This window comes from Haliotis cracherodii, unplaced genomic scaffold, assembly GCF_022045235.1.
Source record: "Haliotis cracherodii isolate W230 unplaced genomic scaffold, xgHalCrac1.p SCAF_1, whole genome shotgun sequence".
NCBI classification, from domain to species: Eukaryota; Metazoa; Mollusca; class Gastropoda; order Lepetellida; family Haliotidae; genus Haliotis; species Haliotis cracherodii.
In genome coordinates, this window is record NW_027266264.1 from 73,203,194 (window position 1) to 73,211,254 (window position 8,061).

At 40.4% G+C, this 8,061-nt stretch overlaps 1 pseudogene; it reads right to left on the reverse strand.

The window, feature by feature from the left end:
* Nucleotides 1–5,017: 5,017 nt before the first annotated feature.
* On the reverse strand, nt 5,018–6,743 carry LOC139468353 (iduronate 2-sulfatase pseudogene; annotated as a pseudogene).
* Nucleotides 6,744–8,061: the final 1,318 nt, after the last annotated feature.

The following is an 8,061-nucleotide window of genomic DNA, read 5'->3' on the forward strand; positions in this document are numbered from 1 at the left end:
AAGATAATAAGATAATATTAATCACAAAAATCCAAGATTGTCCACTTTAGAGGTCCTAGCATTCCAAGAACAGCAACCGTATTCTATTGTGGTGATATCGTTTTAGAGATTGAAAATTCGTATCATTATCTCGGTGTGCTATTAAACGAACACCTAGACTATAACGCAATGGCTAAATGTGCGGCGAAATCCGCAAATAGATTCCTGGGACTTTTAATTTCTAAATTTAAAGGACTTGGTGGTATGCCTTTTAACCTTTTTACCAAACTATACGACACTATGGTATGGTCGGTTTTAAACTATGGGTCGGCAATATGGGGAACGACAGAGCATTCTGCTGTCAATGCTATCCACAATCGAATTATTCGATTTTCCTTGGACTTGGAAAATATGCACCAAACATTGCAATAAATGGAGAAGTAGGTTGGATCCCGCCATATATCAGATCATGGACAACAGTCTCAAGACACTGGGCCAGACTTGTCAACACTCCAAACAGAAGAATAACTAAGAAGATATTTGTGTGGTCAAACAACTGCAAGAGGACCTGGAATGGAAAAGTGACGTCATGTCTAGAGAGAATCGACCTGGGACATTTGACAAGCATAAATACCCAAATTGAAACAAAGTTATTTGTTGCAACGGTGCAAGAACGCCTTATGTTTGAATATAAGTCTAAATTGAGGGACAAATTATTGTTGGAGAAAGGAAACCGTGGAAGAAACAAACAAAGAAGCTCCAGGTTGTTTAAGAAAATCTACAGCACAGAAAAATACGTGGAATATCGTCTCAACCGTGCTCATAGGAGCTCTCTAGCTAAATTCAGATGCGGAGAATAAAGATAGAGACTGGACGTTACACAAACATACCACCAGAAGAGAGATATTGCTTTAATTGTACAGGACAGGTGGAAGACGAGATCCATGTTTTACTTATCTGCCCTTTATACGACCATGTGAGGGCTGATCTTCTGAATCGCTGTAGTCTTAAAGTTACTAATTTTAATAAATACTCTAATAGTGAAAAGTTTACACAGATTTTATCAAACGTTGATTAAGCGAGTCTGACCACCATAACCTGTTAGTCGCTTCTTACGACAAGCATAGTCGCCTTTTACGGGAAGCATGGGTTGTTGAAGACCTTTTCCACCCCGGATCTTCACGGGTACGGAACAAGATGGAAACAATTAAATCACTCGAAGTGATTACATAATCAGTAACACTGGCTCCTGTTGGTGAAATGAATGTGTGGTCTGGCACGGACGCATCAGAGCCACAGCGGCCATTAAGAATAGTTAATTTAAAAGCACTGCATATATTTAAGTAGCATTTTGAAAGTCACAATCGTCAAGTTCTAAATTGTTCATGGTATATCATCTACAAAATCTATCTCGGTTCCTGTTCGTGCATTTAAGTCGCCTCGGAATAATGACATACCACAATGGCTATATGTACAGTACCATACGTTTCTAACGAACACGCTTATAACGAACTGACGGATATAACTTATTTTTTGGTCCTGTTGGCTGTTGGCTATTTGCTGTATATGTGCTGTATGTATGCTTATAACGAACTGCGGTTATAACGATTTAAAATTAGTTGTCCCTTTGACTTCGTTATAACCGTAAGTTACTGTACTTATTATTATACCAGGGAGAATTTTCTGGGTTGCTGTACACACAGCCTACTAGTACATCTCTAGCAGTACATAACGGTGATTTCTTAAATGTAGTATCGATGATACAAACATAAGGCACTGTCCTGGTTTCCAACAAGGATATTCCATCCGACAGTCTTCCCCAGGAAGCAGTTCCACATGCATCAACACTGAAATACACATATCCAGGAAACACAGTTGATATAGGTCACAGCTGTGTGTCCCTGTTTCACATATATAGTCCTATTTCATCATACATTTGTGAGATGTTTTGTCAATAACTCGTTCACATTGCCGCTCTCCCGACAGACGTTTTATCCACTAGACTAGAGGACCCGTGAAGATCTTCAGCAACCCATGCTTTCCGTAAAAGGCGACTATGCTTGTGGTTAGAGGCGACTAACGGGATCGGGTGGTCCGGCTCGCTGACGTGGTTGATGCATGTCATCGATCCCTATTGCGTGGATCGATGCTCGTGATATCAATCACTTGATTGTCTGGTCCAGACTCGATTATTTACAGACCGCCGTCATATAGCTTGAATATTACTGAGTGCGGCGTTAAACAACAAACAAACAAGGAAACACTAGAGAGAGATCGTGCCTATCTGTACAGGCATACGTTTAAAATACTTCCCATATTAAGACGACAGTGCTGATCACAGAGATAGACTGGCGAGGATGTTCCAATCTTCTCACGTTAAATACACCCAAGACTCCAACCTCCGATCTCCATGCCTAGCTCTAACTACTTTGATACATTGTAGTACTCAAAGTTCAAATAATATTTGTTATCCATTATCCATGAGGACCTTTTAACCGAAATAAACTAATCGTATATACGCAACCACTAACCATTTGTCTTGTCAGTCCAAGGAATCTTTTTTATTCATCTCACCTGATCGACCATTCATTTCACACATCATGTAAAACACTTACTGAAATACAATTTCCTATTTCTACATCGACCTGCCGGTTTAGAATTAATACATCCAAAAACAAAGTGACTAAAAGAGAGAGACCTATATGTCCCCATAGTGCCAGTGTCTTGTCACGAAGTCTTCAGTAGATCCTGGAAAATATACAATCTGATTTTTTTTTTAATTTGGCGCCATTGTTTTAACACGAAAAAAACATAAGATTTTTCTTATATTTTATTATTTTTTTTTTTTATTTTGATGTGTGCAGTATTACACTGATGAAAAGAAATACGTCCATAATGTTTAGACTGGAAACAATGAACAGAGGAAAGATCGTGGATAATACATTTACTGCTATGTAATATCAAACCGTAATAAATACATCGCATTTGAACCTGTTCAAGGACTGTAAAGTCTGTCTACAAAAGAAAAGAGTGATTAAAGTTTAGTTTTGTTTTCGTGTGTTGTAAAATATTTTGCATTGGAAGTACAGGTAGAAGTTGGAGATTTTACTTGCGCCACAAATTGTCACTGTTTCCGCGGGCTGATATGGCAGTACCCCCGGCCCCAGTAATGTGGAGACACATTACACAACTATACTTTAGAACCCCTCTATCCTCCTTATAAAGCAACTGGGGGCAGGATGGGCAGCCTGGTGGTTACATCGATGGCTCGCCAGGCTCCATTTTTGCGTGCGTGTGTGTGTGTGCGTGCGTGCGTGCGTGCGTGCGTGCGTGCGTGCGTGCGTGCGTGTGAAATTTGATCCCATCATCCCTCAACAAAATGACATGCGGTCTCCAGCTGTCGTCCTAGACTAACATCTAGGCTCTGAAATGAACATGTCGTACAGAAAAAAAAGTTGTTCAGGTATATTAATAAAAATGTAATAAAAGTGTGCCCAGTGACTCTTCATTTTCAGACACTGCAGTAATCTAGACTTGCCAAACAATATAGACTTGCATGGGCTGTATTTGATATATACGCGTATTTGCATCAGTGTCTGTAAGACAGACAAACGGTCGTCCGTGTGACCCGTGCATAACTATCACGTGCATTACAAGAAAGAGCGATGTCATCTTCAGTGATGGTGATGTGACCTGACATTTGATTGACAGCAGCACGCTACAAGCTGAATGGATTACCTTCTGATTCGTTTAACTCAAAGAAGCATAAAATAATAACCAACAACACAATACTTCATTGGGTGGCGCCAACCGCAGCCAACATGCAACATGTTTATTCGAGGCTCGGAGTGAGTGAGTGCTTTGGGCCTAGTAGTAGGTGGGTGACCTGAGCTTAGGCTGAAAGCATTATAGAGTGAATTAAACCACTCTAGAGTAATTTTTAAGGGTTGAATGAAATTCGAGTAGGTGTGTACCAAGTCTTTGATCCATTGAAAAAACATTCATGGCATACATTAATCCTTCAAAGTTTACACAGCGTGAGGTCTATTTGACTGAAGCTTATTTGTTTATCCCAGCATGTCCCTTGATGTTTCAAGTTACTACGTGAGTTATTTCTTAATGTTATGTTCATAGTGGAATTCAATAAATCGTCACATAATGTAGGTGCAGGTCAGTGGCTAAGCAGACATGCATTCTTGGGGCACATGATGACACAGTCTTTTAATGCGTCGCAATTCGCTGAGCACTTTAACGTCCCTTAGGTGTACCAGGATACTATGATCGTTGGTTCGAATACCCAAGTTCTTGGTTTGTAGGCACCATGCGCATGCTCGTGGGTTTCACCAAGTTATAACACCTATTGTCAGATTGTCACCTATAAAGACCTATGTGAAATTTCCTTCCACATTAAGCTGATGTACCAGACCAATGAGATATGGTATGAATTATCGTGAAATCACATAACTAGTTTACTTACAAACAACGCAATTACACCGAGACAAAAATCACGCTCCAGAGAACAGCGGTTTTGGTACTAGCACAAGTAAGAGAAATATTTCCTAAGCAGACGCTTGGAAGTGTACAGTAATTATATGGTGACATTATCAAGTAATTTAGGAATTAAGAAAGGTCTCTGAAATATACAATTTGCTTGCACGCCGAGAGGTTACCATAGATAAAAGATTGAATAAGATATCATTAAGAAACAACCAAATTGTGATTGACATAGTCAGATAAATAACTGTTTGCCTGACATTAAGACGTCGTTATAACATTGAAGTTAGAATTGTTGTCAGCTACCCATGCTTGTGGTAAGAGACGACTAACAGGATCGGGTGGTCAGGCACGCTGTTTCAAATGCGTATATCGATGCTACTGAGATTAATCACTGGATTGTCTGGACCAGACAATTTACAGACCGCCATCATATTGCTGGAGTATTGCTGAGTCCCGCGTTAAACAACAAACAACCAAAACATGGTCATTTAAGTATTTAGACAAAATCACACAAAATCTTTAGCAAACTTAACTGTTTTAATGATATCCAAACACTCATCCAGACGTTTTGTCAAATGATAATATTCCATCAAGTCATGTCCTCCTGTAGAAGTAGGATGCCTGCATTCTGCTTCACTGTGGTGTGGTTGCCCGCCATCCTTTTCGCAGCTGCCTTCTAAGACTTAGCCGCAGATTCTTCTTTGAACGCTTGTTAGCTTGCTGCACATTCTCCGCCGGATCTACCTGATGATCATACAGCTCCGCCGCCCTCACACTCCACCACTTTGGTCTCCGGGGATTACCAAAGAACGGCACCCATTCTGTGTACCTGTACCTCTTGGTTGTCACTGTGTAGCCCATCACTCCACGGCCTTCACTCGGATACTGAGAAAAGACGGCTTTCTTCAACGCTTGCTTGGGTTTGTCGACCAGTGGTAGAAAACTAGTACCTTCAGTACAGAGTCGAACCTTATTAGAATTTTTGGGACATGTATTAAGCTTTGGAATTCCCACAGCATCAACAAGAGTGGGAAACAGGTCAACAAACTCCACCAGCTCCTCTGACACTATTCCACGGTCTGTTTTCCCTGGTATGCGAAGCATCATCGGCGCATGAGTCGACAGGTCAAAATTAGTCTGTTTCTGCCACTCAGCGTGTTCCCCGAGCTGCCAGCCATGGTCCCCCCAGAAGGAGATGATAGTATTCTTTGATAAACCTAGCCGATCAAGTTCATTGATAACACGCCCGAGCTCAAAGTCTGTGGCGCTGACTGCACTGTAATATGCCTGGCGAAGGCGTCGAGTTAGCCTTGGAGGAAACGTGAAATTGAATGATCCGACCTTCTTCAGATTGTAGGCTTTGACGTCCTTATAACTTCCCATGTTTTTGTATGTGTGCCATGCAATCTTAGACATATCAGTTGACGCATAATAATTATCCGGAATCGGAATGTCCTCAAGTGGGTAATATTTCAGAAATCTGTCGGGAAATGTCCACGGCACATGAGGCTTACGGAAGCCAACAGCAAGAAAAAATGGCTGCTTACCAGTTTTGGCCTTAGACGCAACGTCACGTATCACACCAATGGCATGGTCCGCTACCAAAGTATCTTGTAGAGGTTGTTTGTTCAACCGTCCTTGACTTACAGCATTCATCAACAGCTTGTCCTTCTTGTATTTATCAGGTGCGTCCAAATAAGGATCCGACCAGGACATGGGGTCATGATTATTTGATGATTTGCCGCCATGAAATATTTTCCCGATTCCAACTGTTCTGTATCCATTGTCCTTGAAATATTGCGGGAGAGTGGTGAAGTTACCGCCTGAGGTTCTCCAGTACGTTTTACAGTCGTACACCCGAGTTGTGTCCGGTCGTCTGCTGGTCAGAAGTGATGTCCTGCTTGGTCCACACAAGGCTTGCTGGACATAGGCCTTTTTTAACAGCAGGCTCCTTCCGGCTAACTTGTCCAAATTAGGGGTGTGCATCTTGGGACGGACAATGCCGTCAACATGGCCGAATGCTTCAATGTCTGGGCGCATGTCGTCTGCTACCAGAAATAAGACATTTGGTTGTTCTGCAACAGACTGGCACAAAAATGTCAAGAGTATGAAACGTAGCATTTCTTCAAATTGTGTTACTTCAATAAGTTCAAGAGCGACGGAATATGTTCGTCATGCTTCCATCAGTGGCCAGTATGAAGTGGGACAGCGGGAGTGTACTACGCTCGCCAGTTTTGGGGAGAACTCTAGTAGTGGTGGCTGCTTACGTCATGGGCCGTGCATGTCCCTGTGTGCTTAGGGATGGCCTGAAAGGAAAGGATCGACTATTTAATGTTCTTAAGAATATTATTTACAATGAACCGTGCTTACGATCGTGCTGAAAATATAAAACTTTCTCGCAAATTGAATTACCAGAGCTGTTTTGGGTCTTTTATCGGTGGCAGTGTTATTGACTGTGCGTGTTAGTTTAACTTTGATGTGTAAATACAGGCGATGGAGACGCACATCCCGAAACTATCAATTACGAGATGGAACAAGTTACTTGATATCTATACAAGTTCTATATCATATACAGAACAATCTGACAATATGTTATAATCTGACAAGAAATCTATACAATAAATATATCATTAACAAGTACAGCAAATAATCTGACAATATATCTATATAAGTCTTATATCATATACAGGACATAACCTGACAAAATGTCTGAATAAGTCTTATATACAGGACATAACCTGACAATTAATCTATACAAGTTATGTATCATATACAGGACATAAACTGTAAATATATCCATACAATTCATATATCATATACAGGACAGAAACTGACAATACCTCCATACAAGTTACATATCATGTTCAGGACATAACCTGACAATATATCTATACAATTCATATACATGTATCATATACAGGACATAACCTGACAATATATCTATACAATTCATATACATGTATCATTTTCAGGACATAACCTGACAATATATCCAAACAATTCATATACATGTATCATATACCGAACATAACCTGACAATATATTTATACAAGTTACATATCATATACAGGACATAACCTGACAATATATCTATACAAGTTATGTATCATATACAGGACATAACCTGACAATATATCTATACAAGTTATATATTATATACAGGACATAACCTGACAATATATCCAAACAATTCATATACATGTATCATTTACAGGACATAACCTGACAATATATCTATACAAGTTATATATTATATACAGGACATAACCTGAAAATATATCTATACAAGTTATATATCATATATAAGACATAATCTGACAATATATCTTCAAGCTCTATATATGACGACGGCCTGGAAACAATCGGGTCGGTCGGAGTTCGGTGACAATCAAAATCAACCTGGGTGCCGTTGTACAAAGCGATCTTAACATAGACTTACGACAGTCGTAGCGCTAAGGTTGTCGTGTACAACGGCACCCAGGTCACCGAGTCTGTCCTCCCGATCCCTTGGGTCGCCTCCTGGGACCAGCATGGATAATGGGGAACTATTCTTACCTCGCAATCTGGACTGATCTGACCAGGTAG